The sequence below is a fragment of the Mustela erminea genome, chromosome 3, assembly GCF_009829155.1.
Source record: "Mustela erminea isolate mMusErm1 chromosome 3, mMusErm1.Pri, whole genome shotgun sequence".
Classification (NCBI taxonomy): domain Eukaryota; kingdom Metazoa; phylum Chordata; class Mammalia; order Carnivora; family Mustelidae; genus Mustela; species Mustela erminea.
This window is the reverse complement of record NC_045616.1, coordinates 70,816,333-70,836,293: the sequence shown is the minus strand read 5'-3', so window position 1 is coordinate 70,836,293 and position 19,961 is coordinate 70,816,333. Positions and strand designations below refer to the sequence as shown.

At 33.4% G+C, this 19,961-nt stretch overlaps 1 protein-coding gene across 5 annotated transcripts in view; it reads right to left on the bottom strand.

Moving 5' to 3' along the window:
- The window catches only part of ADAMTS6 (ADAM metallopeptidase with thrombospondin type 1 motif 6), a 313,953-nt gene that overhangs the window by 267,027 nt on the left and 26,965 nt on the right, over positions 1-19,961 (bottom strand). The window lies entirely within an intron of this gene.

Here is a 19,961-nt window from a genome sequence, read left to right as displayed (position 1 = left end):
ATAACAAAATTATCTTTGCTCAAAGAAAACAGAAAATTAAAGAAGCAACTGTCTTTGAAAGAAGTGAGACATAAGGCTGAAAACAGATTGGTTCAAAGTGGATACACAAAAGATGAGGTATTCCTGCGAACCTAGAAAAGGCCCTCCTCCACACTCCTGACCTCCAGTTTTGTTCTTTGAAGAAATGAAAGCTAAAAGGCTCAGTTTTAAGCATATCTAACCCACTGGAAGGCAAATGTAAAGCCTAAACTTTAAACAATGACAGTATGTTTATTTGGAACCCGTTCATCTCCTTCCCTATCTTGCTTTCAGAATACTTGCAATAAGGCAGGAAACTACTGGGGTATTTTCTGGAAAAACTGAATGGTCTCATAGAAAAAACCTGTAGACACTGACAGTTTTGCTTCCCCAGGAAAAAAGTCAGCCAAAACCCAATCACCTTCAGGGAAATTCTCCATCAACAAGTCCAATCCAGAGACACCTGGATGGCTCAGTTGGTTAAGCCGCTGCCTTCAGCTCAGGACGTGATCCCAGGGTCCTGGGATCAAGTTCCACATCGGGCTCCTTGATCAGCAGGGAGCCTGCTTCTCTCTCTGCCTCTGCCTGCAGCTCTGCCTGCTTGTGATCAATCTCTCTCTCTCTCTCTCTTTGACAAATAAGTGAATAAATAAAATCTTAAAAAAAAAAAAAGTCCAATCCAATGCAAATAAGGATCTCAATTAGTATATTTTTCAATATAACACACAGCCAAGGGGGTGAGGGGTTAAAAAAAAGAGAAGGCAAAAATAAATAGGGGGAAAAAGAATACATATGTATGCACTTGCTGCAAATACTTCATACAACCCAAATTCTTTCTCACCTCACTTACTTACTAGTGTTTACTTTTCATTTGCATAAACTCATGCCATTGTCATTCTCCTCCTCCAATATGGCTGACTCTTCCTTCTTTGGAACTTTTGAAAGTTCTAAATATGTTTGTGGTTTTGTTTTGTTTTTGTTTTTTTTCCCTCAAGTATTCTCTATCCCCAACTTGGGACTTGAACTCACAATACCAAAATCAAGAGAAGCATGCTTACCAACTGGGCCAGCCAAGTGCCTTGTAAGTTCTAAACCTTCAAAAGTTGCCTTATCAGAAAGACCTTTCTCCCACCTTATGTTGTTTGTCTCTCTGTCTCTATTCTAATACATATGACATATTTAAATTGTGTATTTCTTTGTCTACTTTTTCATAATCAATTTCTCTTCTGAGTGAAAGTTTAAAGCTTAGACTTTTATCTGTCTTATTGACTGTTATGTTGCCCCAATAATTTATACAGAGTAAATCCTCTGTAAATGTTTGTTGAATGTCTCAGTGAATGAATAAATGCAACCTTATGGTATTTTGGGGGAGAAGACAGCCATTTTTATGCCCTTCAAAATTATCTTAAATATTTTCCTATTTCTTTTTCCAGCCTTTCCACTACAGTCTTATAAAGCCCTGTATGAATGTCATAGTCTTTGTTTTCTCAACATCATTTAGCATCAGTAAAATGGAGAAACTATTTTTTGAAGGAACATTTGAAAAGTTACTGTACCATTTTAATTGTATCTTTCAGGCCCCCAACTCATTTGGAAAGGTATACGCAGACCTCCAGAGAAATTGATGGTAAGAAGGATCTCATAAATACTTTATATACCTTTGCAAGAGCTATAATTCAACTTCTTCCTTTTTTTTTTTATTTTTTTTTAAAGATTTTATTTATTTATTTGACAGAGAGAGAGATCACAAAGAGATCACAAATAGGCAGAGAGACAGACAGAGAGAGAGAGATGAGGAGAAGCAGGCTCCCTGCTGAGCAGAGAGCCCCATGCGGGACTCGATCCCAGGGCCCTGGGATCATGACCTGAGCCGAAGGCAGAGGCTTAACCCACTGAGCCACCCAGGCGTCCCAACTTCTTCCTTTTTAATAGTGTTTTTAAGTATGCATGTTTTGATAATTTAGACAAGAGATAGGGCCAAAGGTGTGGGAGTTCAGCAAAGAAAAAATAACAATGTAAAATGAGGAAAGAGGAAATGCTTGAAATTTGGGGGAGAGCTGAACCTAGGATATATTAATTTCCCATTTCAAGGTATTAATTTCTTGATATTAGCTTCCTAATTAGAACCTTTTTTGCTTTTTGTATAATAGGAAAAATATTTTAATTGCCATGTAGGGAAAACCTGAAATAAGAAAAGCTAAAGAAAGAACGGGTTTAAAGGTAAGATTGGAAACTTAGTTTTAGATATGTTAAATTTGAGGTTCATGGCTGTGTCAAATAGGCAACAAATACAGAGTTAAGGGGAGGGATCAGGGCTGGAAATGTTTATTTGTTATAAATGGCACTTAACACTATATAAATGTACTTGACTAAATGACACTGAAAATCATGAAAGTGAATGAGATCACTAAAAGTAAATGTAAGTTGAGAAAAGATTGTAAGAAGTGGGCAAAATATTAAAATGTCACTGTGTCTTATTCTAGAACAAGTTTTCAGAAATATTTCTGTCAATACTTCCTTAACATTGGTCCATTATTAAGGTGTGAGAATTTATGAAATGACAATGATATCATTTGTGGAGATGTTAGTCTTTGATGAATTTGGGGGGAGTAGGGGAGGAAGATATAGCTAATTTAGTAAATATTCTCCCAGAGTAATCCAGTGTGAAAAGTTAACCAAAAAAGAAGAATAACTTCTGATAAATGTCTCTAAATGAGTTTGCCCCTTCTTTATTCCTCAAATCTCTTTTCTCTCCTTTTCCTTTATCCCTTTACCCTACTCATCAAGAACACCTCATCTCCTAACACTGGAGCTCTGATTTTTGTCTGGCATCCACTTCTTTGGGATAAATTTTAAAAGAAAGTGAAATGCTAATTCAAACAGTTCTAAAAAGCCTTTCTGAACTGGAGAGAAAAGGGGCATTGAATTTTTTCCACCCATTTTCCACTGCTTTGCATATGTTAGCACTTAATCTCTTTCTCTCTCTCTCTCTCTCTCTCTCTCACACACACACACACACACACACCCACACACACATTCAACCTACCCTCTACACACCCTTGCCAGGGACATTTTTCAAATCTGATCATGTCACTTTTCCACTTGAATTTTTCCAATGTCATCCTTTATGTAAAGAAAATAAAAGTCAATTTTCCTCCTTTTTTTCTAGTTTTGTTGACTTTTTTTAAACACAAAAGAGGTAATACTTTATGCATTATTCTGTAATTTTGTTTACTGCTTTATTTCTTGAAGAATTTTTCATCCCCATATATTCTTGATTAGCATTGCATAATATGGACATACTTTATCTGTGTACAAAGAGGATTCCATTGTTTTTACTAAAAAACAAACAAAATAAATCTATATAAATACTCACAAATGGAAGAAATGGTTATTTCTATACCTTGGTGCCAAACTTATAAGCATGCACATGAAATGGTCTGGCCCTTGCAATTTCTCTAATATTATTGCATATCACTCTCCCCTTTGATTACTATACTTATCTTCTTTTCCTCAAACACAACCAACTCATTCTTTGACTTATTCACCACTGAATACCTAGCAGCTAAGAACACAGTAACATTTTTTCTTACAGTGACATATTTTTATCAATTCAAAAACATAGGTTGAATAAATGAATGAGTGAATGAAATTCTACCTGTCTAACCTCACTTCATATAATTTCTCACCCACACTTTCAGTCCTAAAAATACTGAGATTTTAGATACCCAAATGAGGCCATTTTCTCATTCACTCTTCCATATCACTGCACATGCAATGTCCCTTTCCTCACAGGCACCCATCATTTATCCAAATTCCTACAGAACTTTGAAGTCCCTAAATGAAGTTACGTTGACTCTCCTCCATGTAAAATTAGTGCCACTTCTATGATTCCACCATACTTTGCCTTCTCAAAACCTGATTTGTGTTTAACATTTGGTTAATAATAATTCTAAATTATTACTATGCCTTCCTATTACTGTACCCAGTACTCGCACACATTATGTCAATAATATCATCCTACAAGTTCAGAGTGTTTTGATATTCAGCCCTAAGCTCACCAATGAACAGATATAATATCAGGGGTGGGATTCAAGGTCTGTGTGACTTCAAAGCCCACTTTCCATTATGCAAGAATACCTATTCAGTAAGTACTTGAATAATACATTCCTCAGAGTGACTACTTGATTTTGCATAAAGTTAAATGTTCATCTTTAGTATCTATGTAAATCCAATCAAGAAATGCAATCAAGTAAAATAAAAGTACATTATATATTTCTTCAAAAGAGATAGACGAATAGGCTAATAAGCACATGAAACAGTGCTCAACATATTCTTAAAAAAAACTCAAGTCAAAATCACAATAAGCTTCCATCTCATACTCAGTAGAAATACTGTGACCAAAAAGACAGACAATGAAAAAAATGTTGTCCAGGGTGTGGAGAAATTTGAACATTTATACAGTGCTGGTGGGAACATAAATAGTGCAAGCACTTTGGGAAATAGTCTGACAGTTTCTCAGAAGGTTAATACAGACTTACCATATGATCCAGCAATTCTTCCTAGGTATATACTCAAGAGAAATTAAAACACACAACCACATAAAACCTTGTACATGAATCTTCACAGCAACATTATTCATAATAGCCAAAAAGAAGAAACAACCCAAATGTCCATCAAGGATGAAATGATAAATAAAAGGTAATATACCCATAAAATAAAATGTTCTTTGACCATAAAAAGGAATGAAGTACTGATACATGCTACAACACTGATGATCCTTGAAAACATTCTGAGTCAAAGAAGCCACTTATGTTATGATTCCATTATATGAAATATCCAAAATAAGTGTATCTCTACAGCAAGTAGGTTAGAGGTTTCTGAGGACTAGGAGAAGTGGAGGGTGACTGCTAATAAGAACAGGTTTCATTTTGGGGTGACAGAAGTATTCTAAGATAGTGGTGATAGCTTATAACTGTAAATATACTAAAAACAATTGAATTACTCATGTTAGGCAGGTGAACTGTATGGTGTGTAAATTATATGTCAATAAAGATGTTACAGGGGAAAAAAAGAAACTGATAGATCTAGATCTACCTTTGATTTTATTTATCTGTGACATGGGAGAATAAAGTACATTACAAGGGTGCATTGGTGGCTCAGTTGGATAAATGTCCACCTTTGGCTCAGGTCATGATCCAAGGATCTGAGGATCCATCCCCACATTGGGCTACCTGCTCACTGGGGAGTCTGCCTTTCCCTCTTCCTCTGCCTTCACTATATGGTTTTACCAATATTTCCCTTGAGATAACTACTATCTTCAGACTACTAAAATTTGTATGGATCCTTTACATCTATGTTTTTGTGCTTTTGCTACATCAGCATATATACTGTAAAATATAGAAAATATTAAAATATATATAAATACAATATAAAATATTTTTAAGCACATTTTTAAAAGATTATTTATTTTCGAGAGAGGAAGTGTAGTGGGGAGGGGCAGAGGGAGAGGAAGAGAAAAACTGTAGGCATACTTCATGGTGAGCATGTGGCCTGGCCCAGAGCTCCATCTCATGACCCTGCTATCATGACCTGAGCTGAAACCAAGAGTCAAATGCTCAACTGACTATACCATCCAAGCACCCCAATATAAAATGTGTATTTATTTTGTGTTTTATATTTTAAATTAATTTTGTATTTAGTTTTGTGTTCCTAAGGTAAATAAATAGTAGTAGAACAGACAGTAGAACAGGTCTAGGAGTGAGCAATTTCCACTCTATTAAGTAGATAGTAGTTATCTCAAGGGAAGAAATGAGAAAATAGAAGTGGAGTGCAGAAAAGGCTCCAACTTTATGAGCAACTCTTATTTTTTCAAAGGATTCAAAGAAATATTGTAAAATGTTTACATTTGCTAAATCAACATGAGTATCCATTATATTATTGTCTGTATTTTCTTTCAGCTTGGGCATATTTTAATTTAGCCAATAAAATTATACCAACATTAATGTCCACTTTTGAAAACTGTATTATTGATATATAGATGCTAACTAACAGTAGGAGAAGCAAGGTGAAGGTCATAAAGGAACTCATCATGCTTTTTTTTGTAATTCTAAAATTAGTATAAAATAAAAAATTATCATTTTTAAAATAAAAACAATAAGGTATCAAAAAATATTAAAAACATGTACTTGTAGGGGCACCTGGCTGGCTCAGTAGGTAGAGTGTCCCATTCTTGATTTTAGAGTTGTGAGTTTGAGCCCCATGTTGGGTATAGTATTACTTAAAAAAATAAAAAATCTTTAAAAGAATGTACATACTTGCAGACATGAAGTAGCGATGATAATCCTTAGTATTACTTTGAGAAATCAATAATATTTAATATATTTTGAAGATCTTTTTTAAAAGCCCAATTAAGTGATGAAAGGTCAACAATTTATATCTTATCAAATTTGTGCCTTCTCAGCAAATTGTGACATTATTTCAATGTGCATCTTATTTTAGCATGGAAATCTCCAAGTTGGAAGAAATCTTGAGAGAATAATGTCAGTGCCCCAACTACAAGGCAAGCTTCCATTTCAAATCATTTCAGAAAGATGGCTGTTCCCCTGGAGCTAATAGTACATAATATGTTAACTTAAAAAAAGAAAGAAAGAAAGAAAGAAAGAAAGAAAGAAAGAAAGAAAGAAAGAAAGAAAGAAAGAAAGATGGCTGTTTCCCTTGTTTAAAATCCTTCAAAATGGAAATAGCATTACCTTTATTAACAATGCATTTCAAAGCTACCAGTCAAAAAAGTATTTACATATCTGTTTATTGTCTACTTCCATACATTAGAAAGTAAGCTCCATGAAAGCAGGGAATTGTCTAGCTCACCCCAGATCCCAGCATCTAAGATAATGCCTTGCACATATTGAAAATCCAGTAAGTTTTTAAGAAAGACAATATATGATTGTTACATATAAGATCTTATTTTTCTTATTGCTTAATATATTTCATTATTCCTTTATCCCTTGTTTGTATGTTAAGTAAGTACACTTGGAGTTTTAATTGTCCAATTTTTAGTAACAGCTTATCTTAAATAATTCACTTAGTCTCTTTCTCTTACAGTTAAAATAAAACATGTGTTTTAATACTAAACTCAAAGATACACCTGTTACTAAAGTAAGACTTCTTTGCAAATATAGTTAGCAGAAAACATTCCACTTAATATAATACTTTCGTTAATTATCTGCAAATCACCTGCTGGTTGACATTTGCCATGTAAAATAAAGCCTTTGAGTCTCACATTTTTACTTACATACTTATGTATGGTTTATGTGAACTCTTTCAATTCCCACTGAAATTACCTGATACACAAAAAATTCTTATATTTAAATAATATTAATGTTAAGAATTAAATCCATTCCTCCCAAATCACCTAGGGAATGTAAAGTTAAAAAAATATATTTATTACTTCTTGATTCTAATTCAAACATTTCTGAAAAAAAGCCAAACCAATTAAGAAAACATTACAGAAGTAAAAGAGGCAAGATATAAGAAATCACTTAACTTTTAATTAACAATATTTTAATTTTAATGGATTTGTATAGAATTAATATAACTGAAACAATTTTGAGTTTATTATTTGTGTGTTTGTTGTTCTTAACAGGTTAGACCTTATTAAAGTTCATATAGTCACTTCCTCAGTAATATATAAAATTTACAGAAACATTTGCGGGAATATAACAAGTTGGATGTGGGAATGTATCAATCAATTACTGGCAGGATGGCAATATAGAAAGCAGAAAGTTAATGTCTTACTGGCTGGAGGAGAGCACAGAGTGCTGCAGACAGATGGGAATTCCTGGTCTCAGGGTTGTGAGTTTGAGCCCCAGATTGGTGTACAGATTACTTAAAAATTAAAAAAAAAATTTTAAAAAAATAAAAATACAAAGGAAAAACATGGTGGATATCACCTTAACCAAGTGATCAAAATTTGTATCTATAATACTTGAAAAAAATCATTATCATGTGCATCTTGATATGCTATAATTTAAAAAAAAACAACAAATATTACTCAGTGTTATTCCTGAAAAATTATGTATAAATTTAATTTAATTTAATTCTGAGTAAACATCAGAAAATGCATATTAAGGTACATATCATGAAAAACACATATATGTTTTTAAAATGTCAAAGTCAAGATAAAAGAAATTAAGAATTAATTCAGATTAAAAGAGAATCTTGAAGAAGACAAGACAAATAAATGCAATGTATGACACTAGATTAGATACTAGCCTGAAGGGGAAAATACTTATAAAGAACATTAGGACAACTGATAAAATTTGAATATGAAATGTAGATTATTAAATACTACTACTGTATCAGTGTTAAATGCCTTGATTTTGACAACTGGACTATGGTTATGTGAGAGAAGTATTTGATCTCAAAATATACAAATGGAACTATTTAGGGGTAAAGGAAAGGGATATCTCCAGATACTTGCAGAGGGTACACAAAAATCTTAAAATGTTTGCCTGGGACAAGCACTTCCAGTCAAGATAGAGTAAAGGGATCAAATTTCCTGCCTGAAACTATTTTAAAAGCAAACAAAGTATATAAAATGTCATTTTGCAATACACTAGACATCAGAAAATGAAGGGCAGTGATCCTTGAGAAACAGCAATCAAATTAAGCTCTAGCATTACCCCAGCTACCACCTTGAAAATTTCCAGTCCCTGGTACAGAGTAGTGAAATGCAGGAGAGCCCAATGGACTCTTAGTGTTGAAGAGACAAAGCAGAAAATATGAGAGATCACCCTAGCTAGAATTTATAAGATTAACTACAGGAGAAGAAAAAGTTATACAAAAAGCAAATTTTGGAAATTTCCAGAAGTAAGTTCTTGACAATTCTAATCACAACATGGGTGTGAGGAAAGAACCCAACGCCAGGGAAAGAATTTCCCAAAAGTGTTAGAGATCACATAACCCATCACTCATATAACATGGGATAAAGGTCTATTCCCACCCAGGCCAACTAGAAAACCCCAAGATTCACAAGGCATTGTACACCAGTGTTCAGAAGGGACTTAGCTCAGTATTGGGGAATAACCACCCCTACACTGAGCATTGCTCCTATCCTGCATAACAATTTTTTTTTTTTAGAGATTTTATTTATTTATTTGACAGAGAGAGATCACAAGTAGGCAGAGAGGCAGGCAGAGACAGAGGGGGAAGCAGTCTCTCTGGCTGAGCAGAGAGCCCCATGCGGGGCTTGATCCCAGGCCCTGAGATCATGACCTGAACTGAAGGCAGAGGCTTAATCCACTGAGCCACGCAGGTGCCCCAGCATAACAAATCTTAACAGGAAGACACAAAAGAATCAAGATCCAAGGAACCTAACTGCATTCTGAAATTAGAATTTCTTTAAAATTTATTTATTTGAGACAGAGACAAAGACAGAGACAGAGAGAGTACAGGTGGGTGAGGGGCAGGTGGAGAGGAAGACACAGACTCCTTGTTGAGCAAGGAACCTGATGTGGGCCTCTATCCCAGGACCCTGGGATCACGACCTGAGCTAAAGGAAGCTGCTTAACAGACTGAGCCACCCAGATGTCCCCAGAAATTAGAATATTATTACAAATAAATCCAGTACCCCAAAAGGTAAAATAACAGAATGTCTGATATCCAATCAAAGACTGCCAGGCATGCAAAGAAGCAGGAAAATGCAACACATAATAAAAAGATTTATTAGTCAATTGAAACTGATTCAGAACTGACAGAAATACTAAAACTAGCAGACAAGATCTTTAAAACAGTTTTTATTCTTTCTAAAGCTTTATATTTTCCCAACTTTTTATATCTCCAAAACAATGTGGAAGATTAAAAAATAATTAAACTACTAAAGATGAAAAAATTTATGCTGTGTGAGATGAAAATATAAATTAGATGGTACTAATGACCGATTAGACACTGAGGGGAAAAAAATTAACAAATGAGAGGACACAGCAGTAGAAACTACCCAAAATGAAAAACACAGAGAAAAGAGAATTTAAAAAAATAAACAGAACATCAGTGAGCTGTGGAACAACTTCAAGCAGTCAAATACAAAAGCAGGTGGAATCACCAAGAAAGGAAGGGAGTAAAACCAAAAATATATTTGAGGAAATAATGACTAGAAATTTCAAAACTGATAAAATCAGATATGATTATCTCAGCAACTCTAAACATGAAGGAAACTATTTCAAAATACATCATAATCAAATTATTTAAATCAGTAGTATATAAAAGACTTAAAAACTCTGAACCCCCAAATTAATCTGATTAATATTTTTAGGATATTCCACCCAACAATAGTGAATACACATTCTTTTCACCTCAAGTGCACTTGAAACATATATCAAGTAAGACCATATTCTGGGCCATAAAACAATTCTCAATAAGTTGAAAATTATTTGAGTAATACAAAGTATATTTTCTGACTGTAAAAGAATTAAATTGGATATAAAAGAATGATCTCAGTAGGGGACAAATATTCAGAACTAAAAGCAGTGCATGGGGAAAAGAAAAGAAATAAAGGGGAATTAAAAAGTATTTTGAGGTGCACCTGGGTGGCTCAGTGGCTGCCTTCGGCTCAGGTCATAATCCCAGGGTTCTGGGATCAAGCCCCACATCGGGCTCTCTGCTCAGCAGGGAACCTGCTTCCTCCTCTCTCTCTCTGCCTGCCTCTCTGCCTTGTGATCTCTATCTGTCAAATAAATAAATAAAATCTTTAAATAAAATAAAATAAAATAAAAAGTATTTTGAGCTGAAACTACAACATAAATTTGTGGGATGTGATAAAACTGAATTTAGAAGGAAATTTTATAACACCGAACACATACCAGAAAAAGCAGAAAGGTCATGAATCAATGACCATAGTTTCTGCTTTAAGAAACTACAAAGAGAAGGGCAAAAGACAGTAAAAATTGTGGCAGAAATAAAAGAAATAGAAAACAGAAAAAAAATAGAGAAAACCACCAAAGCCAAATTTGAGATGGTCATTAAAACCCTAGGCACAGTGACTAGGGAAAAAGGAACAAAAATTAATGATATCAAAAAAGAGGTAACCTCATTCTATGTTCTGCGGATGTTAAAAGGATAACAGGACATTGTGAACTACTATGTCAATACCTTCTACAACTTAGATGAAATACATTTCTTGAAAGAGTCAAACTATCAAAGCACACTCAATAAAATAACTTTATAGCCCTTTATCTCTTAAATGATTTGAATTAGTAATTAAGAACTATCCAACAAAGAAAACTCCTGGTCTAGATGGCTTCACTTTGTTTACCACCCAAAATATTTGCAAAAGAAATAATACTAATTCTATATGAACTTTTTTCAGAATACTGAAAAGGAAAAAATATTTTTTAATTCACTCTGGAGGTCAACATTACCCTAATATCAAAATCAGGCCAAGACATTATAAGAAAACTACAGAACAGGGGCACCTGGGTGGCTCAGTTGTTAAGTGTCTGCCTTCAGCTAAGATCATGATCCCAGGGTCCTGGGATCAGGTTCCGCATCGGACTCCCTGCTTGGGAAGCCTGCTTCTCCCTCTCCTACTCTCCTTGCTTGTGTTTCCCTCTCTCACTGTGTCTCTTTCTGTCAAATAAATAAAATTTAAAAAAAAAGAAAGAAAGAAAGAAAGAAAACTACAGAACAATAACTCTCATAAGGAATAGATGAAAAAAGGGGCCTATGGGTGGCTCTAGTAGCTAAGCATCTTTGGCTCAGGTTATGCTCTCAGGGTTTGGGATTGATCCCCACATCAGGCTCCCTACTCAGTGGAGAGTCTGCTTGTCCCTCTTCCTCTGCCCCTCCCCCAACTCATGCTCTGTCTCTCTCTCAAAAAATAAATAAAGTTTTAAAAAAAGAAATAGATGCAATAAATAAAATATTGCCAAATCAAATCTAATGATATATTAAAAGGAAAATACATCATGGCCAATCCCAGGAATACAAGATTGCTAAAATATTCTAAACTAATCAACACACTCACTATATTAATACACTAAAAAAAGATGAAGAAATAAAACTACCTTTAACCTCGAAAACATGATTATCTTTGTAGAAAATCCAATGTGATCTTTTAAAAAGCTACTAAAACTAATAAATGAACTTATCAAAAGTACAGGATACAAACCAACTGTATTTGTATATACTAGTGATAAATGATTATAAAATGAAATTTTAAAAATATCATTTACAACAAGAACAAACAAGTGTGAAAACATTGAAAAATCACAAAACATTGCAAAGAAAAATTAGAGAAGACCTAAATAAAGAGACATATCTTTTTGTAGGTAGGAAGAATCTGCATTGTGAAGATGTCAATTCATTAGGTTTAGCACAAACTCAATAGGAGCAGATGACACAAAATCATGAACAGCAGCAGGCAAAGATCATTGAGGGCCATCAAAGAGGTCTGCCTACCACAGGCACCAACATTATTAACACAACATTATTAAAGTATCTCCACATTATTTTTTTTTTTAGTCCTTATAATTCCTCTCAAAGGACTCTAGAACCAGATTACCTGGTATAAATCTTGGGTCTTTTAACTAATGTGTGATCTAGCCAATTATTTCATTTCCCTGTGCTCAAGTTTCCTCATCTATAAAATGGAGATAACAGAACTTCTCTCATGTAGTTATTGTGATATTTAAAAGATTAAACATCTGCAAAGCACTTAAGAGTTTGGCACATAATAAACAATTGCATAAATACATCCATAAAGCCAATATAGACACTAAACTTACTATTCCTTAAAAATAAGTGTATTTTAGAATAGACCCTTCTTTAAGTATTTAATGATGCCCATTACAAGTAAACCCCAGTTTTAGTCAAGGTGTGTAAAAAAAAGGTAGTTCATTAAATTACATGTATTTAGTCAAACATAGGCAGTGAGAGAAAAATATCTTCTTATTTGCACTTTTAATTAAAGTTTAAGAAGCAAACATAGGTAATGCCTGGGATGACCATAATCGTTATTTACCTGATCTTAGTTTGTGCCTATTGTCTAGGCATACCTGCCAATGGTACCCTCTCTCACTCTTAAAATTGTTCCAGATTGCACAGGAAATTAAGGTTGCACAAGTCTATCACAATCCTTGATTGGAATGGAAACTGAATCTAGATAAACACACTTGAGTAAGGAATCAACAAACCAGAGATCAAATGAATCAAACAGGGATGAAGTGAATCTGGAAAAGGAAGAAGGGTATGTGTGGTTTGGATAACTAAGCATGAAAGAACCAGAGTAGTAAAAGAAAAATAAATGTCTCAAAATGCCCAAATAACAAAATCAATTCATCCACAAACTGAATTCAAGATTCCTCTGCTGCCAATATATTGGCATATTCTTAGAAGTCTAGTGATAGTTCATAAAAATTTATCTGGCATTTCCTTAAGGATTAAAAGAAATCCATAAATAAATACCAAATAAAAGTTAATGTATCACATTTAATTTCCTTTTCCTATCTGTTTTAATATATAATCATGAAGGTAATATATAATTCTGATAGATACATTCTATAAAAATTAAGAAAACTTGCTTACATTCACACACTATAGGCCAAGTCGTAGCAAGAAACTATTTTTTATAGCTATTTTCAATCTCCCAACTGAAAATATTAGTTGACTGGAAATTCTAATCCCTTTAAAATCCAGCAGCAACAAAGCAAATAGTTATGATCCCATAAGAGGATAAATATGTTCATTTTAATTAAAGACTAAAATATGTGACTTGGTGTGCAATTTTTGCATCTGTATTATGAGATATATTTATATGTCCTATGCATTTCATTAATAAAAAACTGAAAAAGAAGTATGATTATTAAAGAATAGCCTAGTAATAGAGGCATTGTTAAAAAATCTGGATCTTAACTTTTCAAGAATGTAGTCAAGAGGAATGAAGTCCTGATATATGCAACAATGTAGATGAACCTTGAAAACACTATGCAAAGTAAAAGCCAGTCACAAAAGACTACATATTTTATGATTCCATTCATACAACCAGTCCTATAAGCTATAGAGACTAAAAGTAGATTAGTAGTTGCTCAGTCTGGGGCTGGAATGGGAAAGATAAGAGACTGGGTGACAACTTCTTATAAGAATGATGGAAATGTCCTAAAATTAATTACGGTGATGGCTGCACAAGCCTGTAAATATACTAAAAGCCATGGAGCCGTACATTTAATGGGCAAAGAGTATGGCCTATGAATTATATCTCAATAAATCTATAATAAAAAAATTTAGGTTATAATTCCTGTCTGAAATATATATTGTTGTATACTAGTATATTAAAGATGGAAACATGATTCTAATGTTTGATAGGAGAGAACTCCAGGAAATTAATATATTAGTCTGTTCATGTTAATTGCTCAACACTGGTACAAGAATACTCTATGTCTCTAAATTCCTACTGATTTTCAGACTATAAAAAGATTTCTTGAGTGCTTTTGCCACAAAATAAATTTAGAAAATGTCTTTACTTGGGGGGAGACTGAGTGGCTTAGTCAATTGGGCTTCTGCCTTCAGCTCAGGTCATGGTCCCAGGGTTTTGGGATGGAAGCCTGCATCAGGCTTCCTCCTGGCTCAGTGGGAAGCCTGCTTCTTCCTTTCTCCTCTGCTCCTGCTCTCTCACTATCTTTATCTCTCTCTCTCAAATAAATAAATAAAATCTTAAAGATATTTTTTAAAAAGAAAGAAGGAAATTGTTTTGGCTTTAAATTTGGTGACTATTTTCTGACTTCACCTGGGAATATAAATAATTTTTAAATCTGTCAAATTGTAGATATGTACTCCTAAGCACCTATTAATTTACTGTGTCTTAATACAAAGCTTAATTAGAATAATATGAAAGTTTTATAAGATGTATAACTTTTTTTTAAAGATTTTATTTATTTGACAGAGAGAGAGGGAAAGAGCACAATCAATGGGGATAGCAGACAGAGATAGAAGAAGAAGCAAACTCTCTGTTGAGCATGGACCCAGGCACGGGGCTAGATCCCAGGACCCAGGGTCATGACCTGAGTGGAAGGCAGGGGCTTAACCAACTGAGCCACTCAAGGGCCCCAACATGCATAACTTTTTAAGTGTATATATACAGTTCCATTTTATCTTCTTAAATTCTGTTTGTAGAGTTTCAAGTACAAAATATTAATCATTGCTTGACCTAGTTATATAGTATCATATGCAATTATTTTTTAAAAATTACCAAATGTCCCCACATATCAGATATCAGTACTACCAACACTCATGGGTACTTGCAAGCTGGACCTCTCTTCAAGAGAAATCCCTTGAATCATGACATCCCCCATGAAAGAAAAAGAGATCTTGTGGTCCCCAACAGCCTTGACTACTGCTGCAGAAAAACGTAGCCTTGACAATTAAGAAACTTTGAAATCTTCACTAAGGCTAATCTCAGCTAACACAGGTGAATAGAGACTACATTGCTGGAACTTTCCCAGAGCTAGAAACACCATACTCAACCCAGCCAGTACTCTTACGCTCACAGACGAAGATCCTTCTCTCCCAAAATCATTCCATAAAATCTGGAAAAGGTGACTATTCTATTAAATGTATAGATATTAACACAAAGCTATAGAAAGATGAAAAATCAAGGAAATGTGACACCACCAAATGAATACAATGATTTTCCAGTAACTGACTGCAAAGGAATGGAAATCTACAAATTGACAAATAATTCAAAATAATTGTTCTTAAAAAGTTTTGCAAGCTACAAAAAGACAGATCCACAACTCAGAGATATCAGGAAAAGAATGTGTGAATAATATCATAAATTCAAAAAGGAGATCAAAATTATATAAAAGAATCAAATAGAAATTCTGGAGCTGAAGAATAAAATGAGTGAAATTTTTAAAAAATGCAATAGAGAACAACAGCAGACATATCAAGCAGAAGAAAGAAAGCATGAACTTGGAAACAAGTTATATGATATTACCCACTAAAATCAAAAACAAAAACAAGACAAAACAATGAAGAAACCCTACCTAAATTATAGAACATGACAAATGAAATATTAGCATCACTGGAGTCCAAGAAGGAGAAGAGAGAGAAAGAGGCAAAAAGCTTATTAAAGGAAATAATGGCTACAAACTTTCAAGATCCAGGGAGATATATGAACATCCAGGTAACACACTGTACACTTAAAGTAGTACTGTCAATTATGCTTTAAATTTTTTAAAAATTTTAAAAGATTTTATTTATTAGGCGCCTGTGTGGCTCAGTGGGTTGAGCAGCTGCCTTTGGCTGGGGTTGTGATCTGGGGTCCAGGGATCGAGTCCCGCTTTGGGCTCTCTGCTCAGCGGGGAGCCCGATTCCTGTTCTTTCTCTGCCCGTCTCTCTGCCTACTTGTGATCTCTCTCTGCCAAACAAATAAATAAAATCTTTTAAAAACTATTTTATTTATTTATTTGACAGATCACTTGTGATCTCTCTCTGTCAAATAAATAAATAAATATCTTAAAAATATATTTTATTTTTTAATATTTTATTTTATATATTTTATATACTATATTTAATATCTTTTTATATAATTTTTTATTTTTTATAAATATATATTTTTAACCCCCGGGGTACAGGTATGTGAATCGCCAGGTTTACACACTTCACAGCACTCACCATAGCACATAACCTCCCCAATGTCCATAACCCCACTCCCTTCTCCCAACACCCCTCCCCCCAGTAACCCTCAGTTTGTTTTGTGAGATTAAGAGTCACTTATCTTTAATAAAATCTTTTTTTAAATATTTTATTTATTTATTTGACGGAGATCACTTGTGACCTCTCTCTGTCAAATAAATAAAATACCTTTTAAAAATATTTTATTTATTTATTTGACAGAAAGAGATCACAAGTAGGCAGAGAGACAGGCAGAGAGAGCGGGAAGCAGGCTTCCCACTGAACAGAGAGCCCGAGGAGGGGCTCAATCCCAGAACCTGGGGATAACCACCTGAGTCGAAGGCAGAGGCTTAACCCACCGAGCCACCCAGGAGCCCCTATACTTCAATTTTTTTAAAAAATTTGATAAAGCTATCTGGTACATAACAAACATTCATTATATAAACATATATATACATATACACTTACGTATACAAATAAATGAACAAAAAATTAAAATAATATGTGTATATATAAATAGTTTTTAATATACTCTTTGATGTTAATGCAGTATTTTTTATACCAGATAAAACAATTTTTTTAAATTAATTAACTTTTTATTTAGAGAGAGAATGGGAATAGAGCAGGGCAAAAGGAGAAGCAGAGAGAATCTTAAGCAGGCTCCTCATTCAGTGCAGAGCCCCATGCAGGGCTCAGTCTCATGACCCTGATATCATGACCTGAGCCACAATCAAGTTGGATGCCCAACTGATGAAGCCATCCAGTCACTCCCAGAATTTTAAATTTTTTATATTGCTTATTTATTTATGTCTAGTCACAGTGACCGATAGCTTTATAGAGCAGTTTGCTTTAAATTTATATCAATATAAAAAATATTATTTGCTAAGAGAAGACAGTATTTTGAGTTTTCATACTTTCATTTTTTCAAAAGTAACTATTATTACCTAAGTAACTACAGTTCCAAGTGGTTTTCTGCTTAAAACATTTAAATCCCTGAGATAAAATTTGACCTAGTGGAGATAAACATACCCATTAATTTTTTCTCTGGAATTCACAGTAAACACATTATACATTCTCTCTAGTGAGCTGACATTTCAAACACAAATCATGATCTTACCTATAAATGGTGAAGTCATAATCCTGAATATGGTAATGGATGAGTTACATAAGGCCATGAAAAATGGTAATATAAGAGCAATGAAAAACATTAATATAAGAGCATCTACAAAAATTCTTTAATTTTACTAAAAGTAGTAGTATGATTTAAAGATATATTCAGTTTCACAAATTAAAAATACATAAGAAAGAATCAAGATGTTTAACCACCCAACAAAAAACTCTTTATATATAATTACAAATGACATTCATCAGATTTAGAAGTCACTCCATGGCCTTAATAATTCACTAGACTTTTAATTAAGTAGATATTTAAATAAGCTAAAAGTTATTTTGAGAAAACAACAATTCAAAAAGGCACTCTATGCCGCCCCTAAGAGGTATTTTTCTAACCTCCACTATATAACCAATCAAAAATGGTATGAGATACAAACTCTTCAAAGTACTGTCCTGTTAAATCCTGAGATCATTCCCAGTACTAGTCTGACCTTTAGGAGACAAATTTAAAAAGAAAATTTTACATTCAAACCTCGGGCATCAAGAAAGCACTCAAAGTAGCTTATAGAAACAAGGAAGAGCTCTGCAGAGGATCAGAAAAATATCTGGACCAATTCAGAGGAACAAGACAGCTCAATATTGCAGCCAGTGCAAAGAAAAGATGGCTAACCGCCCAGATAAATTTCACGACTCAAACATATCTAAACATGCACTCTTTGTATAGCTACTGTCATTTGATGCAAAAACTAAAAATTGAATGCACATACAATAACAAAAATATAAAGCACTAGGAGTCCACTGGGCATTGTCTTTTTGAGGAGAGTTGGGCTTTATAAATATAAACACAGAAGCCAATGTAAATTATCTGTGATCATTTTGCTAACCATATATAACAAACATTTTCCTGTAGTAATTTCACTGACACTAATCATATCCATATATATATTTTTATACAAATGTTTCTATATTTGCACAATTCTTAGTGTATTTTTAACTCCTCAAATACATTTGGGAATCATTCCAGACCACAAGACTCTGAAGAATTGCAGAATTTATCACACTGACATGTCAACACATATGAATACAGAACCCATACAATGTTGTTTTTATTCAGCAAGCATGTCATAAACAAAATTTTCTAGTTTACAATGCCAGGTAGATGAAGTCAATTATAGTAATTAGAATTGTTTAAAAAAAAAAAACTCAGAAGCTTTAACTCTACAACTTAGCTAACAGGGACATTTTTTAAAAAGTTAAAGTCTTCTGGGATCTCAAGATTCTGATGCCATGTAACTTTATATTCCCTCCGTATAGTTTAATGTAGAGTCAATGGGCACACCACAGAAGAAATACATGTTAAATACTATCTTGCCAATTAAAGAAATAAGATAACAAAGAATATTTCATTTTACTAAGATAGAATAATGCTTCCATTTTGCTTATTCTTTTTTTCATTTTTAAATACTGATAAGAGGTCAAAAGACAAGTTCATCTTAAATGATTTAAGCATGCTTCTAACCAGTCATAATTAACGTATGAAAAAACTAAGACAGCTAGCATAGTACAGTCATAGAAGACAGGATTACCAGGGTTTGAGATCTGTGCTTTCACTTACTTGAGCCAATTAAAGTATTTTAAACTAGTTTCCTCATTTTTTACATGGGAAAAATAATAATGGTATCTATTTCACAGAGTTCTTGTTGGAGAGTAAGGAATAAAAGGATCTGAACAAGTTATGTAAAACTGGAAAGAAATATATAAATTCATTGCATTATCATCAAATAATAATTTTTCCCTGAGAAGCAAGCTATCAACATGTAATGTAATAAATGTGCTTCTTTATATTTAGACCTAATTAAAATATTTTTAATTAAATAAACATTCATCCAAGTAAATTGTGTAACTATTGATGTTCTCCCTTTTAACAATTTGGAGATAAGAATAATTAATATATTTTATAACCAAGAATGATGACTCAGCTTTGTTTTTAAAATATAATCTCATACTTTTTAATCTTTGTTTTATTATGTATTTTGTTCAATGAAGAAAACATACATGTGCTTCCAATTTAACCTTAGGAATAGGTATCAGTTGAAGGAAAGATGTTTATTATATTTCTAAGTCAACTCTAAATATATTCTTTTTTCTTATTTGGTTCATTT